The following is a 17062-nucleotide window of genomic DNA, read 5'->3' as shown; positions in this document are numbered from 1 at the left end:
GACTGGTGGTGGCCCACAGTCAATCAGTCCCGGATCCTCCACCGTCACCAGATCCCCCGAAAGCCCCCGCAAATAATACATCTACAAGAAGTTAAGTGGCAAGTTGCACCTTCTCGTCGTCTTATTATTTGCAGCGGGTTTTTTTAATCTTATAACGTCTCTGCAACATGCGGCTCTCAGTGCTGGTCGGTGTTGTGTAGTTAGAGCTGTGTCTCCCTCCTGTTTCCCAGGTAGGAGGGGGACAGTAGCCCACCAGGGCTGGTGATAAAACGCTATAAATTGTGAAATAACTTTTCTTCTATAGAAATATGAGACGTGGTCGATAGTTTTCATTCATCCATGTTTTGGGAAATAGCCAATGATATTGAGAGTTCCGCTGCGCCGAACCAATCATGTGGCTGGAATAGAGCCAGTCAACATGTGCATTTGTTTGGGTTGCTGCAGACGTGCACATCAGCTGACACCGCCGGTAAAAAAAAAAAAAAGAGAGAGCGAGAGAGAGAGAGAGAGAGAATGAGTGAGTGTCTCTCGAAATAAAAAGTAAAGGAGAACTCGGACCAGTGACTGACAAGACGGTGCGCAATGGGGACAACGGGCAGTTGTAGCTTTGCGGGCGGTGGGGGAGATCGTCGATCCTCTCTTTGACTTCGATGCTCGAGATCGTGACGTAATTTCGATCGATTTCGATAAAAAATCGAAATCGTGACACCCCTACCAAATACCCATGCTGCCTTGCGCGTGATTTCTTTTGCTCTGCAAGTCAGCCTGGAAACCATTGACCCAATTTTTCCCTCAATGAGGGAGCCATTCACAGAACAGGGGAGGGTGCAGCAAGACGATAACGACACACCGAAGCAACTTTGTTGATAGCTTGTCGATCCAACATGGCGGCAGATGCTTTACCTTTCGACGCAGCGTTAGAAAGTGTTTTAAGTAGTTTAGACCGCATGTTTATTTTGAAAAAACAGCAATGTTTAGCGAGCAGATTTCTGTCACTCTACATACGTCATCGGGTATGATTGATACAATTGGCTTTAAGCTACCTACAGACACATTTGATAGACATTCATAGCGCCCAATAAACAGCTCTGGGCTTTCGTAAACCACACCTCAAATACGAAAAAATGAATGGGTGGTTCTCAGACCTCATCTCAATCTACACTGAGTATAGATAGTGTTGGCCTGGTGTTAGCCAGGCTATCTCATAAATGCAACAATGACAGAAGCCCTGGACTCAGACTAAATATTACTAGATGTGCATATTGTAATAGCGCCTTAAAGCAACTACTTTAATTTTGTGTAGATTTTGGCAACCCCTGTGGACAAAAGCGGTAGTCTTTTGCATGAATAAATACTGCATTTTCCATGAGCTCTAGCGCGTATTGTCGCAAAGACGTTTATCTGGCGCGCGTGTGCTGTCTCTGGTCTGAGTGCCATAAATTGTTTTGTCCAGTGGTGCGACCCGACCACTGCCAGTTACACTATTAAGAAACTGTTACAGAGACATCAGCAGAAACAAGAGACTTCTGCTAATCCAGTTAGAAGTTCTCTGTAGTTGCTATAACAAAATATGCTTGATTCATGAAGTGATCATAGTCCAATACGGTTTGTATGCATAATGTATATGATGTATGTTTACCTTCACCTACATGATAGAACATTGTCTTTCTCCTGACAGTGCATGCGGGTTGTGGTGATGATTCTGAGGCAGACTCTGGTAAAAGTGTTACCACGGGGGTTTCATGTTCCCACTAATAGAAAGCACAGAGAAGTCTCTTTCCATCCTCCATCGTTCTCAAGGACACTCTGGCAGGTTACCTTGTTATGGACAAGTGGGAACGAGTCCATGCCCACTCTTTTAACCATCACACCGGTAAGAGTTTTCGACCATCCACCTGTCCATCTATCCATTTTTTTTGCCACTTATCTTGGTCAGGGCTGAACTGTAAAAAAGGCAGGTGGAACAAGCCACATTTTTTTTTTTTGCCATTTCATCCAGCTGCTCCTACGGAGTGACACATCACTTCCAGGCCACCTGAGGTTACCTTCCAGTCAGCCTTACCTACTTTATGTCCAAAGGGAGATGCTGGAGCAGAATCCTTGCCAGGTTCAACTGGCTCCACTCAGCGCTCATCTCACAGGTCCTCTTGGATTTCTACACATCTCGCCCTCTCGCAGAGGTTGTGCCTGCAGCCTGCACTGAGGCAGCACTCTGACTGTTTGGATCTCTGTTCTTATTTTTTCAGTCACTTGTGGCAGTAAGTGAGATTTGACAGGGAGACCTAACACTGAGTGGCTATACTGTGTATAATGAGAGCTCTGCCTTGAGGATCAGCTCTTTATACCAGCACAAGCCAATAAACATCGGCGTTACTGCAGACTTTGCGCCTTCCCAGCAGTCGATCTGAAGATGCCTTTTACACTCATGTCATTCACTTGAAAAAACTCTTCATTCTCAACCTGAATGGACGTGATGCTGTTTTGTTGTTGTTTTTCTTCCTGGGGGAACATTTGGCTGCTTTGTCCAAAAACAAGCTGTCTGGTCAGATATGACTGCTGTCATTAAGTGAGTCTGAGTTTATATCACATGAAGGTTGGTCAATTAATGAATGATTACAAAATAATTAGTTTCAACAATTTGATTGTTTTAATCATTTCTCATAAGCAGTAAACAGCAACCTCTATCCCTCTGTTTAAGATGTGACCTAAAGCTGCCTTTTCAAAGTCATGAAATTTAACAGATCAAAATTCAGGCAAATGCATTTCACTTTTTGTGAGAAATCTGGAAAGTTCTCTGCGGTTTAGCCACAAAAAGTTTTGAAAAAGTAAATTCAGAAATGACCAATCTGTGTAGCCACTGAAAGAAAGCTGTATCCTCAATGACTCTGACAAACAATTTCACAGACTTATGGAAACCTATGGCAGAGATGAGGTGATGAGCATCACAAAGACCGAAGCAAATTGCTGGCTATTCATAGTACTCCACAGCATAACTCACTTGAAAGTTGTTAACTGTCGAAAAAGAAATATAAATTTTTCTGCTTTACGACTTGTGCCTGACTGTACAGTTGTCGGTTTGCCTCGAATAGCTCTTAAGTTTGACCTTCAGGATGTCTTAAGATGTTGGCCTTTCCATAGGCAAAGCGGTTTCATCCATTATTTTCTGGGGTAGCAAATGCAGCGTTCCATATGACACCAAAGGGACGTGTTAACCACAACATGCCAACAATAGCCAACTCCGTTCCAGGATCATCTTATCCACCCTTTGCTTCTTTTTTCACATGGATAAGGAGGCAAATTGCAGGGTTAAGAAGGGCTCGATCAGTGACTGCACTTTCAAAGGAGAGAGAGAGAGGCAAGACACACAGAGAAACACACACATTTGCAAGTCTAATAGCCTCCTGGCCGTAATGAACAGTGTTTCTGGTCATCCTCAGAGCAGGGAGGAAGTAATAGCTCACAACAGGTTAGAAACAGGCAATGGACTGAGAGCGAGGTGGTCAGGTCAGTAAAGGGTGCCAATAATGAATACCAAATAGGCCAAGATCAATAAACAGCTGTGTGTTTGTTGCAAGGGGACATGGTATGCTTTTCTCTGTGTGTGCGTGTGTTTCTGCATGTGTGTGTGTGCCTATATGAATGCACATTTAGAAGACAGCACACCAATGATTTAACATAGCTCACTGTGCTTCATTTTTCCCAAACAAAATTAAAAATTGATTTTTGCATGCTGACGGTATGCAATAGTAGCAGGCGCGTGCGTGTGCGTATGAGTGTGTAGAGGTCTACCCGCAAATATAAGGTTTTCTGACAACCCCACATTTTTAAAAGGGTCAAAACAACACTTTGATTTGTACATGATTGGGCTGCAGAGTTCCTGTGTGCGTGTGTGTTTGTGTGTGGGTCTGTCATTCTTGTAGGTCTCATACATGCGTGTGCCCGTGCCTTCCAATAGGTCAATACATATCCCATTTGTATTTGATTATCTGAGAGCAATGTGTTGAATTCTTAATAACTGATTCCTAGTGCCACCAGAAGATGGCAGTAAAGCCTTTCTTCACAGACGCAGCCCGTGATTCCTCGCTCATGGAGAACTGTGGCATCAGAATAGAAGCTGCTTTTATAGCAGAAGCACAGAGACCGAAGGTGTGCTCCTAAAGGCATATCCCTCTTCTCTTCTCTTCTCTTCTCTTCTCTTCTCTTCTCTTCTCTTCTCTTCTCTTCTCTTCTCTTCTCTTCTCTCCTCTTCTCTTCTCTCCTCTTCTCTTCTCCATTCACATGATTAAAGCTGTAGTTTCCCCTCTTACTGTTTGCTATCTGATGATGTCTTGAAAAATAGGACTGTAGTTAATAGTGGTATTTATATTGCAGATAAAAATACCAAACTGATGCTACACAGTTAGCCTAAATCACAAAAAATGCTGGAATGTTCATTTATCTGTCCCCCCCCCCCCCCCCCTCTTTCTGTCTCTCTGCATCCTCTCTCTCCTGTTCGCTGTTTTGCACTCTTCCCATCACAGTCTCACAAAAAAAAGCTGGAAAACAAGACATTAGGGTTGTGCGAAATGTAATTCTGGAGGTAGACAAACAACACGTGTTTAATACTGTCGCCATAGCAACAGCTCACAGTAGGGAAGAGCAATCACACACACACAGTCACACACATTCTGTAATATAGTCATGAGGCAGAACATCATAGTCCTTCATAACTGTGATTATAACTGATGGATGGGTGGTTCATTTAGTTTAATTGATAATTTACACTCTGTGTGTATGGATGGTGCACATGTAAAAGTCCAGATCAATACATACAGCCATGGAAGTACATATAAGGCGTGTCATGTGGTGTGTTTGTACCCACATCTTTGTAATTCATTAGCACTAACAACGGCTGACATGGGCTAAGAGACACTGTCAACACAGCTCGTTTCAGCCTTTATGTCAAACTCTGGTTACCAGCAGCAGCGCTGTTTACAAACTAATAGGATCATAGGTGGTGGAAGTGAAGGTGTTTGACACTTTGCTATTTGCAGCAATGACCTGAAAGGGGTTCAAATGGCAGCCATGGAGATGTGTGTCTGGATACATTCCAGCAATATCGTCACAGGTAATACTCTTCTGCATGCTGTTATGTTTGCACTGTTAGCTGGGTGCTATATGCTAGTGAAAGAGCTGGGGGGAAATGGATAAAAATAGGTTAAATTCAGACATTCTTCTAATACTAAGCCTCGCTTTAAGCGTAATTGCATGGATTTTCTTAACAATACACCAACCGTTATTTTAATTTTCTAATTTCTGACTTTTTTCTTGGAGAAACATGGCCAGCAGACACAGTATCCACAGCCACTGATAACTCCAATCCTTGTCACTTAAACCGTTTTCCTGTCTTTTTTTTAATGATTAAAGACGCTGATGTGAGCCATGATCACATACCCCTCTCCTCTAAAGCTGCTTTATAAATAGAACCTGTGTAGAGCTGTAAAAGCCAAAGAAGTGCTATTGAACAGTTAATCCCATAAAACCAACAGATTACTGAATATTCTTTGCCAGTCAAGGCAGTAGGCCATTAGCCTAAAGTGCCTTCTTAGTCTCTGTGTTCCCATAATACTTTTACCTTTAATCCACTCTCACTCTTTGTCTGCCTGCCTCTTTTCCCCCCCTCTTTATTATTTAATATACACAACTCACAATTCTCTCATTTCCTAATTATTTCTTCAACAATAATCACTTAGTCATCCTCGCCCTCTTTCCAATCTTCAAAGCTTTAAGTTTTCTCTGTGCATGCTCTCATCGCTCAGCAAGCAAGCTCAACAAGTGAAATCTCCACTGTCTGCTTTGCATGCCAAACCCCCTTTCTCCCTCTCCTCCTATAAACTGCCATCCACCATTAAGCAGCACTTGGGAAAATAGTAAATTTCAGCCATCGCTGTTGGAAGAAACTGAGAGAAGAAACATGGCTCCCGGTGGGCAACATCCTCATTAGCCAGAGAAGAGAAATGGATGGAGGGAGAGAGCCAGGGAGGAGAATGGGAGAAACATCTTACAAGGAGTTGTAGACAGATGGACCAACTCTTTGCCATTGAGCGGAATGGGTCATAGAAAGCAGGGAAAATGAGAATTTGTCACTTCAAGTGCCACTTGTGCTTGGGAGCGATATATGCTCAGTGTGTTGTCTGCAAGCACATTCAAATGATGCACATACTGTAAACACTATACACACGATTTCTTTTTACAGACGTTTCAGATTGGTACAGCATAATTATAGCACCACACATATATGAAGGGGTGTTAATCATCGGGAAAGCAACGGCATGAAAAACAGATTTCCAGCATTTCAAGGATTGGCAATGGTTGACAGGGCCCTCATCAGCCGTCCATACGTGCATGATACAACCAGAGTTGAATATAAACAAACGAGTGAGTTTTTCAATCAGTTTTCTTTTACTTTTTATGCAAGTCATCAGACATTTAGCCCTCTCAGATCATGGGGATGACAAACAGAAGGCGAGGGAAGGATGGACGCTGGGAGGAAGGGATATACCTGTATTAAATCCCGTCCTCTGCTGATGGCGGAGGTAGATATGACTTTGGTTATCTGCTGTTTCTGCCTTCTGGCAGGGGACAGAAGTACACACAGTCACAGTTACACACATGTATGCACACACACACCACACTGGACAGGACTAGGCGGTAGCCACTGGTGCCTGGCTGTATCGATTAGAGGAGTAGTAACACAGTTATTTCTGCAGGTCTGTCTCCAACAGCTGTCCCCCTATGGCTGCGGATGAAATGAGGATGGTGGAGCAGAAGCCGGGGGTGGGGGTTGGGGGAGGGAAAGGGGGAAAAAAACAAGGCAATGGCACAATAGCAGAGGGACATTCCAGGAGAATGGATGGGAAATTGGAGTGAAAAGGATGGAGGGGTGCAGACATACAGATGGAGGCAGAAGGAAGGGAAGCATGGAAGGAATGAGATGAAAGGCTGGGAGAAAAGTCAAAATGACATGCAGGGACAGATGGATGACGGGACAAGCGGGAGGAGAAGTACAGTAAAGAAAAAGAGCAGAGGGGAGAAGTGTAGGAGGAAGAGAAGGAAGAGAACACGAGGCAGATTAAAGAACATGAGCTAACACGGAGAAATAAAGTGAAACTGAGACGCAACAGAGGGGACTAGATTGTGGGAGACAGTGGGGATGAAGGGAGAGATTAAGGAGAAGAAAACCAAGAGAGAAGATGGGAAGGAGAGAAACCATCAAAGATTTCTCCCTCAACGCATGTCCACATGTGTGGATTGGATGTGACTTCTTATGAGAGGCTCCAGAGTGCTGGTGAGGAGATTAAACACTAACTCACCTGCTGTGTGTGTGTGTGCGCGCGCGTGTGTGTGCGCGCGCGTGTGTGTGTGTGAAAGAGAGAGACCACTGCACTGATTGCACCAGAGTGAGTTATGTTATTTGTGTTTGTGAGCAGGAGATGTTCTGTGAGTCGTGCTTGGGTGTGTGTGCACGCATGTGTGTGCATGCATATGCATGTGTTGGTGTGTGTGTGTGTACATTTTCCAGGCGTAATAGTTAACTGCCTGCTGAGTGGAGTTCCACTGACAGAAACACACTGATGTGGGACAAAATTTACAACTGCTCTCCCCCTGTCTCCTCCCTGTTCCCTCACCCTTCCTCATCCCAGCCACCCTGATGGGCCAAGGTCGGCCAATTACCCTTCACTGACCAGCACACACACACACACACACACACACAAAGTGCATGGCACATCAGCCCGGTGTGTGTGTCTGAGTGTAGTGTAGTGGACAGCGGCCTGGCATGCTAGATTCATGGGGAATATGTCAGCCATCAGCCTGGGCATTTCAAACAATGCCTCACAATGTGCTTGACAGCCCTGAAAAACAGCCTGGTGCTTGGAAACTGCCAGCCCATCATCTCAACTCCCTCATCTGGGCTCTCCCTGGCTCTCCATCTCTCTCTCTCTCTCTCTCTCTGTTTGTGTGCTCATCTCTCAGCATCTCTCTCTATATCTCATTTTCTCCCCTAATTCACCCTCCAAGCCCTCATTTTTCTGTCACACACACTCTCTCTCAAATTTCCGCCGTCTATATTTTTTTTGTTTTCCCTATCCTCGGACACATCCCCAAATGTTGCACCACCCTCTCCCCCTCCCCTCCACAAAAGCCGCTCTCATTGAGCAGTGTCCATTTTTTTCACAGCTTCCCCCTCCTCCAACTCCTTTCCTCTTCCTCCTCTTCCACTGTTCCATCCTGTAAAACAGCACCAGATGCCTCCTTATTAGGAGCTGAGCGGCAGGTCACCCGGTAGTTAAGTACATAACACACACCAACACAGACCCACACACACACACAGGGTAGTTATGTACATGATGGTATTATCTGGCCAGGCGGTGATATATCTTGGTGAGACACCATCCCATAAAGCTGCGGGGACATGCAGTCCCTTTCTCCAACCCCGCTCCCCTCCAGTCACACGCGGTAACAGCCGGCCCTGATTCACAGCATTCAATTTACACAGGCTCGTAACAGGAGGTGATGGGCTCTTGGAGGTTGGAGGAGGGCTAACGGTGCAGGGGAGAGTCTGTGTGAGACGGGCGGGGAGGGAGAGGGAGAAGGCGAGCGAAAAAGTCGGTTTTCACGTGAGAACGGATTAGCGGTAAGCCCGACACTGCAGACTGTTTCTAACACCACCGTGATTAGTTTGAGTGATGCCATTACAGATAAGGATGATGAAAAATTTAGAGACATGTTGCATTTAGATTAAACCAAAATCTAAATAGACAATTATGTAACACTGTTGATGCCAAAATACAGCCTCAGTGTCCTCTCCCTCTCTTCCCCACGTGCTTGGAATTGTATGCGTGCGTGTGAGAGCGTGTGCGCTGCCCCTTTTGTATCCTGCGTGTGTGCATGTTTAGAAAGCTGCACACAAGTGTCAACGCGGGCACCGAAAACAATCCAAAAGAACAGGCCGACCCCAATCCCATCCCCCGTATGAATATGTATCATTCCGAAAAACCCTGATCCATATCTGCACACTGTAATTCTAAACTCTGCAGTCACAGTCCCCACCTTTTTTTTTTTCTTTCTCCACTGCACGCACCAAGCCATGCATGTATAAACGTACAAATCTTTTACAGTTCAACAGCTCATCTACATCTGAGAATTTATTTGAAACATTTTTCATACTTGCTTCTGTTGAAAAGCCTTTCCAGGTAATGTTTTTTTTTCTTTCTTTTTCCTTTTGTTTCTTGGAGAACCGTGCTTTGACAGCTTTCAGAGGAAAATACAGAAAAATGATTTAACAGTTATTGTTCTGAACCTGTCATTAGACACTATTAATGTGTATTTTGTTGAATTCAAGCACGCACGTGCCTAGCTGGTATGTTCCCTAGTAACTGGAAATATCAAGAATACGCAGTTGTTATCCATTCTTTACTGTGTGGATTTTGAGTGTCTGCATGCAGGTATAGTAGTAACATCACGCAGGCTTTTCACCGTAGTTGTCTTAGCTCCATCCCAGTCTCTAGACATGTATTACGTGATATTGCTCCCCTGCCTATGGGCATTACGGTGATGTGCATTGTGGGAGGTAGTAAACAAAAGGCATAGCATCTAAAACACGAGCCCACTGGAACGCTGAGACATCTATATACCACAGAGTTATGAATGATGTGAGCGTTGTTTGTTTTTCATTGCTCACTGACATTTAAAGGAAATTTATAGGCTCGAATGTATCCAATCAGATGTGAGTATGAAAAAGGTGATGAAACGACGTGCTTACTCTCTGCATGACACATGTACAGTGCATCCAGTCCAGAGTGAGATTCTGCTGACCTCTGGGAGTTTGGTGTTTGCGTCTTGTATTTCCTGTTGTTTGGATAATTGAATGCGTGTGTAAATGACAAGAGCTTTGCACACATATCACTCACCGGCACATGACGCGTCCCTCTGAGCGAAGCCTGATCTTTTGACATATCAGCACATAAGGATGATGGATACACATGTGGGCCCGATAGTTGACATTCATGCTCAGCTGATAATTCATGAGCTTCATTGTGCACGTATCTCCTCGTCCTCGCTAAGACTGACAGAGGAGTGGAGAGGCAGGGTGCACAGAGCAGGTATTTAGCATTCATACTTTCAAATGGTCAGTGACACCCACCGCAGGTGATTCATATTCACTGTGTACATTTGTGCTGTGCAGGTAATGGTTTCTGATGTGTGCTGGATCATTGAGATTCATTGTGAACGTTGCATCGGAGGCACAGGCCTGTCAATAGACGGATGGAGGACGGAGTGAGGGACATTGGATGGAGAGAGAGGAAAAGAGAGACAGAGGGACAGAGCAGAGATTTGGCTGTCATCTCTGTCATTTCTTACTTGGAGAGGGAGACCCCTGGGAGCCCCCTTCAGTAGCAAACGGACAGCACACACACACACACACACACACACACACACACACACACACACACACACACACACACACACACACACACACACACACACACACACACACACACACACACACACACACACACACACACACACACACACACACACACACACACAGAGAGAGTGGGCTCAGTGTCAGTGGCAAACCAGTGAGAGCAGGTCCATATCAATGATAGGTCCCCATCAGGAGGGCCACCCTGCTGACATATTTGGAGGACCTGCCATCTAAATTGTTTATGACAAATATTTGAGTCACTTCACACTTTCTGCCTTCTTACAATCTGCAGTGACATTAGCAAGAGGGGAAGTAGAGACGGATAAGGAGAGATAGTGATACTAAATTCAAGAGAAACATATATGAGGGAGAAAGATATAGGTGTGTAAATCATGGAGCGACAAGAAGCATTCGTCTTTTTGCTGCAGCACAAATGAAACTCCTCCTTACTCAAACACACTTGATCTCTGTCTTCACCCCGGTGTCTGAACACTTTTCTACAATACTTGTCGTACCTCAGAGATCTGAGGCCTGAAGTGCCTTCTACACACATCCACGCGCACACTCACACATTGATGGGCACGGCATATAGAACATCAACTGTCTTATGAGGCTATTGTTTTAGAGCTGCTCATCCCAGAAAGCCATCCTGGCGGCATCAATGTTTATGCTCTGTTAGAAGGGATTTTACAGTGCGTCATATATCCCAACATCTCAGTGGCATCCTTATATCAGAGACCGCTCCAGGTTACAGATGAGTGATCACAAATGGAATAGAACTGAACAAGACAAGGTCAACAGGTGTGAATTCAGCATGTTTTATTGCTGTGTTTCTGCATAAAAGAACAGTGGAGGGTTCTGCATACTTGCCTATGGAAATGTGAGGAGCCCAGATAAAGGCTGGCGTAATAAAACCTATTGGAAATCTATTAAACTGAATATATCACAGTTGAACTCACATTTTTGAAGGTCATAAACTGTAGAACCTGCTTAAGTAGCTTATTACTTATTAACACTGAAGCTAATCATAATGTTTATCTGTAAATGGTCACTTGTGGTGATGCAACTTGTAGAAGTGTTTTAGTGTTGTTAAAGGTAGAGTCTGTAGGATTTTCATGAAAAACTAAATCTAAACTTATACCAATTAAAACATTTTTTTTATTTTATTTAAATTATTTTGATGTTTTGGCTAGTCGTGACTCGTGACGTTTCTGGGTAGGGAGTCATGTGTTCTCCCCAGTAAGGAGCCAATCCAAATACTGTACAACTCTTCCACACAGTCCCATCCCAAATCACTTAATAACTCGATTTGGATTTGTGCTGGAGATTTCTGACAGTTAATTCCCTATAGGATGAGGTCTTATAGGGAATTAGACCTCTGTGGTGAATTGACCCCAAACACCTTCAACAACTGTGTAAGCCGATCAATGGGAAGGGTTATCACTTCAGTCCTGCAGTGGGTTCTGTGTGACCCCAAACAATGGGTACAGCAAATTTCAACAAAACTCTTTGTAGCCATCAAATTTGCTTATTTTTTCTTCTTATTTTGGCATGTCTTATTAGTTAAGCTATAGTTTTAACTTATTACATGAGAACTTATTACATGACAAATGTAGTCCTCTAAAATTAAATATGGATGAAAACAGCCCCTCTTTAAACTGACCTTGTAGCATAATTATAATCAAACAGGTCATTGCAAAGTATTAACAAGCTGATCTTCCTGAAGTGCAAAGGAGATGCATATTTATTCAGGAACCACTCTTGCTCTGCATTGAACTGCACAAATTCTGAAGGCTTTTATTTTCTTTGAAAGCATGGAATATCAATTTTGACATAAAATGAAAGGTTACCTCACATTCATTGCTTAACATTATTCAGTAGTGAACTTTATTTTCATGCCAGCAATCATTTTTGTCGGGCTAGGTATCACATTTTTTTTTTTTTTTAACTAAACGTGAAACACTTTAAGTAGAGTGACCTTTGCAGAATGTAGTGATAGGGCCACTGCAGTGCAATGACGGCAGATAGAGATGGAGTGCATGAACTCCTGTTTTGTGTTAAATCCTGTGTCGATGCAAAAATCCCTAAGTATATTATAAATGGCCTTCCTCTTGGGCTGTGTTGATGAATGTGGTGGTGGGTCAAAACTGTATTCTTTGCCGTACCTTGATGTTAGAAATGTCGAGGTGGCAGGTGAATCATTGTCCTTCAAGGTGGAGGAGGGAAGAATTTTACTACACCACACTTCTCACAAAAGTGTCTCAGTACACAGATCCTGATATTTTGCATTCTTAGAGAGGAAAAAAAACAGTGTGTGTGATGTATGGAAATTTGAAAGCATTGTGAATGTCAGGGTCTCTTGCTTACCTCCTTTGTGCAGCACTACCAAGTTGATGCTTGTCCTTGTGTTAAGGTGTTACTTGATTTGCTTTTAAATGAATGAAATTACAGCAGCGATCATACGAATCTCTCACAGCTGTAACTGATGGTTTTACAAACAAATCTACACATAATATTCAATTACAAATAAGTTATTATTTTACAAAGAAATGTTAGATGTTGTAAATATCAGACTGATGACACTGCAATGCACAGCAGTTTTTCCACAGTCTGTACCATTACTGAAGAGGATGTTGACTTTTCTTCCTGACACTTGGTATATTTTCAGTCTCCTGGTAAAATAAGTGTTGTGTAGTCATCAACTGCAAATCAAGGACCTCTTTTATAGTATTCTACTTTATTGGGTGGGAATATGTGTAAATTAGCTGGAGACTGATTTCACAACAAATTTGTGGAGCTCACATTAATGATGTTTTAATGAACTAGGTCACTCATGATGATTAGGCTGCTAATAACAGTTAAAGTAATATTTCAAGCGTTTGCAAAGACGCTGTTTGAGACCAGAATGGTGGGCATAGCAACACTAACCAAGGGGGCGGTTTTGATTAGTCCTATTGGTAAAGCATTACAATGTGCCAGCTCTTTCCAATCGTGTGGGGTAAACTTCTGCACAGAGGAGGGCCAGACAACATCAGGTTCAGCATCTCACTCCTATTACCTGTGTTCATGTCTGTTGTTGGTTTTACTGAGCAAAGCAACAGTGTCTGGGGCTGTGGTTTTGCTAACTGGTGCCTGTCAGAGGTGTCAGAATGCAGATCCGTTGATTTAGATGGAAAGTTCTGCAATAAATTATGTGGTGCAGCTTACACTACAAGTTGCTTTCGCTTGGATTCCAATGATTTATGTTTCCTGTCATGAGGAGTACAGCTTATGAATGAAACTTTAATGCAGTTGTTGTATAAAGTACAACAATTAGCTATAGAAATCAGAACCGTACATTCTACTAGGCGGTGAACATGCATTTCTGCTGTAAAGTTGAGTATTTTAACATGAGAGTCTATGGGGACTCACTTGCTGCTCGTGTGCTGGCAGAGGTTGCTGCTGGGTTCAAATGCAGAGTTTTCTCAAGTTTCCATTGCAGCAAAACATAACGATTCACTCTGTGCTTCCTGCTACTGTACTGTTGCACATGAATCTCTGTATTCAGGGTCGACTATGTTAGAGATTACAGTTTTATGTGATTCCGGCACTTTTAAATGAGATTATGTAACATTAGTGTTGGAAATTTAGATGGGTTAATTTTAATTACTCTGGTAATCGTCTATAAGAGCTTTGTGGGCATCAGTATGCTCTATGGCACAATAGAGTCTATGCAGGTATTGTGGATTTCTTAATCATTTTAATTCATTATGGCAGCCAGTGCTAACAAATCATTCCAGAGAAGCAGGATGAGAACATCATGATCCAAAGGGCACACGGGGTCACTGAATGTTTTCAGTATGAAAATGATGAGAATCACCTGCAGGGCTGAGGCAGTGGAGGAATTTAAGAGATTTAAGTTATTTAGAATGGCTCAGCAGCGCTGTGGTGTATGCAATAGCTGTCAGGACAGTGTGACCCCGCTGCTCTCAGCTTCAGCACCTTGTCTAATTATCTAATCACTGCTTTCACCCGTTTCCTTCACACACTCACACTACACTGTACAAAATTAAATGTGTTCCGAATTCTAAATCTTGCAAATTAAATCTTTTTTTCATTTCAGAACATCAATGGAAACTTCTGGTTTGTTATTGTCTGCACTGTAGTTTGACAGTGGGCAACCTTGTGCCTTATGGAAAGCATATCAAATGTGGCTCAGGAGGTAAAGCGGGTCGTCCACCAACCGGAAGGTTGGGTGGTTCGATTTGTGGCTCCCCCAGTCCGCATGTCGAAGTGTCCTTGGGCAAGAACCTTTATCATCGGATGTATGAATGGGTGTGAATGATTAGCCTTCAAGCCTGTTTTCGCACAGAGCTGTATGAATGTGTGGGTGAATGTAACGATAAAATGTAAAGTGCTTTGAGTGGTCCAAGAAAAGTGCTAGAGCATGAGCGCAAGTCCATCCATTTACCATTTCAGGGTATCCGCGGATCCTTAAAAAGTCTTAAATTCATGTATCTAAAATGAAGGCCTTAAAAAGTATTAAATTTATCAGAAATTTCTAAGATGGTCTTAAATACAGTACTCAATGGTCTTAAATTCATGGATTAAAGTTCTCCGTCGCCACGACGGATTTCCGTCAACGGGAAAAATGAGGGGGGGGGGCTACACGTGTTTTTGTTGTGGTTTACTAATGCTGCTCTCAACCAGGTCGGTAATTTCTACCGCTAATCAGTGAAGGAAAAAAAGTAATATTGTGGGGGACTCCTTCCTTTCTTTCTTGGTGCTTTTTCTAGTTTTGTATTGATTAGCCTATCAGTTTGTTTATTAATAACAGACAATAAGTAAACCTGACTGATTGTAATTGAGGTTGTAGTACAGTGGAATCCCCAACCATCACTTATATATTTATAGGATGTTTTTATTCTTTTTTTCGGTCTTAAATTTCATTCAAGGTGGCATTAAAAAGGTCTTAAAAAGTCTTAAATTGTACTTGCTGAAACCTGCAGATACCCTGCATTTGTATTCTGCATCTCTTTCAGAGCTGGGTAGCCTGTTGATCACTGTGCCATGCAGAACACTGACTGAACGAAATTTGAAACTTTGACAGGATGAAGTGGGACTATTCTTTTGTTCATGAAAAGAAAAGAAAAGAAAAAAAAAACGGCAACAGGACAAAGTACAGCTCAGAAAAATACTGTGTGTGTGCACATGTCTGTAATGAAACATGTGCTCTCCAGCAGCAGAAAGCTCTGGGGAGGCTGCTGCATATGACATACAGTGAGGAATATTTTAAAAACAAGCCGGCGATTGTTCAGCCGTGGCCGGGTCAACTTGTGTGCTCCTGCTGTGATATTTGCTTCACAGTCTCCACGATGCCAGCCTACTTACTTCCAATCAAGAGCCACTCATTAACTATGAGGTGGAGATCTGACAGCGGGAGGTCGTACGCACCACAAGGCTGCTCATGCCAGAAGCACATTTCTTTCTGCCGGTCAAAGAGCGATCACACTCCCCTGTCCTATCTCCATCCCTGTGACTGTTTCAAAACTTCTACTGATCACCAACAGCAGCAGGATAAGAACTGAACTGTGTGTGATCTCCTCAGCGCAGCGCCTGCACACAAGTAGCTCCATTCCAAACAGCTGATCAGAGAGTGCGTGTTCATGTTGCTTTTGCAGGCAGCTATAAATGTTAAACTGTGGCAGGCATTACATTACAAATGACTTACTACATTAATGAGATAACAAGTCGATCATCTTGACATTTCCAAAGACATGAGCAGTTGTTAATCAAACGATTGTTGTCAAACCCTACCATCAGAGTCATATTACATCTGATCACGTATCAGTTGAGGCACAGCAGTCAACATATTTGAGCTTTCTCACGCCGTTACTGTATAGTGCATTTTCAGCTTTTCTGGTAAATCGTGTTCCTTGACAGATTCTTGATGCATTTACTTAAGTACAGGTTTCTCAACGGTGTTAAATGGAACCATCTCTTCAACCAGATACTGCAGAACAGCAGCTGTAAGGCATTAATGCCTGTTACGACTGTATTTGGCAACAGGGGTAAAGACTTCAGACACCGCTCACTGTCTGCTGTCACCGGCCTGAGCTCTCTCTCTCTCTCTCGCTCTTGTCTGGGATGTGGAGCTGGGGCGGGTGGTTCTGCTGTGTTGTGTGTATGTATATAGCTGCTATAGCTGATAGCTGATACATCTCCCCCTTTGACAGAGACTTTCCTGGTGCACATAACAGTCTCCTCACTTGTTGGCTCTCCCTCAACATTTGGTTAAATGCTAAAATGTTGTGAAACTGGGAAAGTTACATTTTGTTTTGTAGGAGGGGGGTGTTTGAAACCGCATGCTTTCCTACTACTCATTTTAATCTGACGTCATTTTTAGTATGCAAATGTGTAGTATGCGAGAAGTTCCCGGATGGCATACTAGATTTACCAGTATTGGTATTTAGACAAATTAACACACTGGGAATCTAAATGGCTACTTTCTTGTCTAAAAATGTTTGAAATGTCGATAGAGCTAAAATAAAATCAGCTTCAGCCTGCTGATTTCGGCTCGGGTAGGAGTGCAAAACAATTTCATGTGGTATGCTG

The sequence above is a fragment of the Trachurus trachurus genome, assembly GCF_905171665.1.
Source record: "Trachurus trachurus genome assembly, chromosome: 1".
In the NCBI taxonomy this organism is placed as follows: Eukaryota; Metazoa; Chordata; class Actinopteri; order Carangiformes; family Carangidae; genus Trachurus; species Trachurus trachurus.
This window is presented reverse-complemented; position numbering follows the sequence as displayed.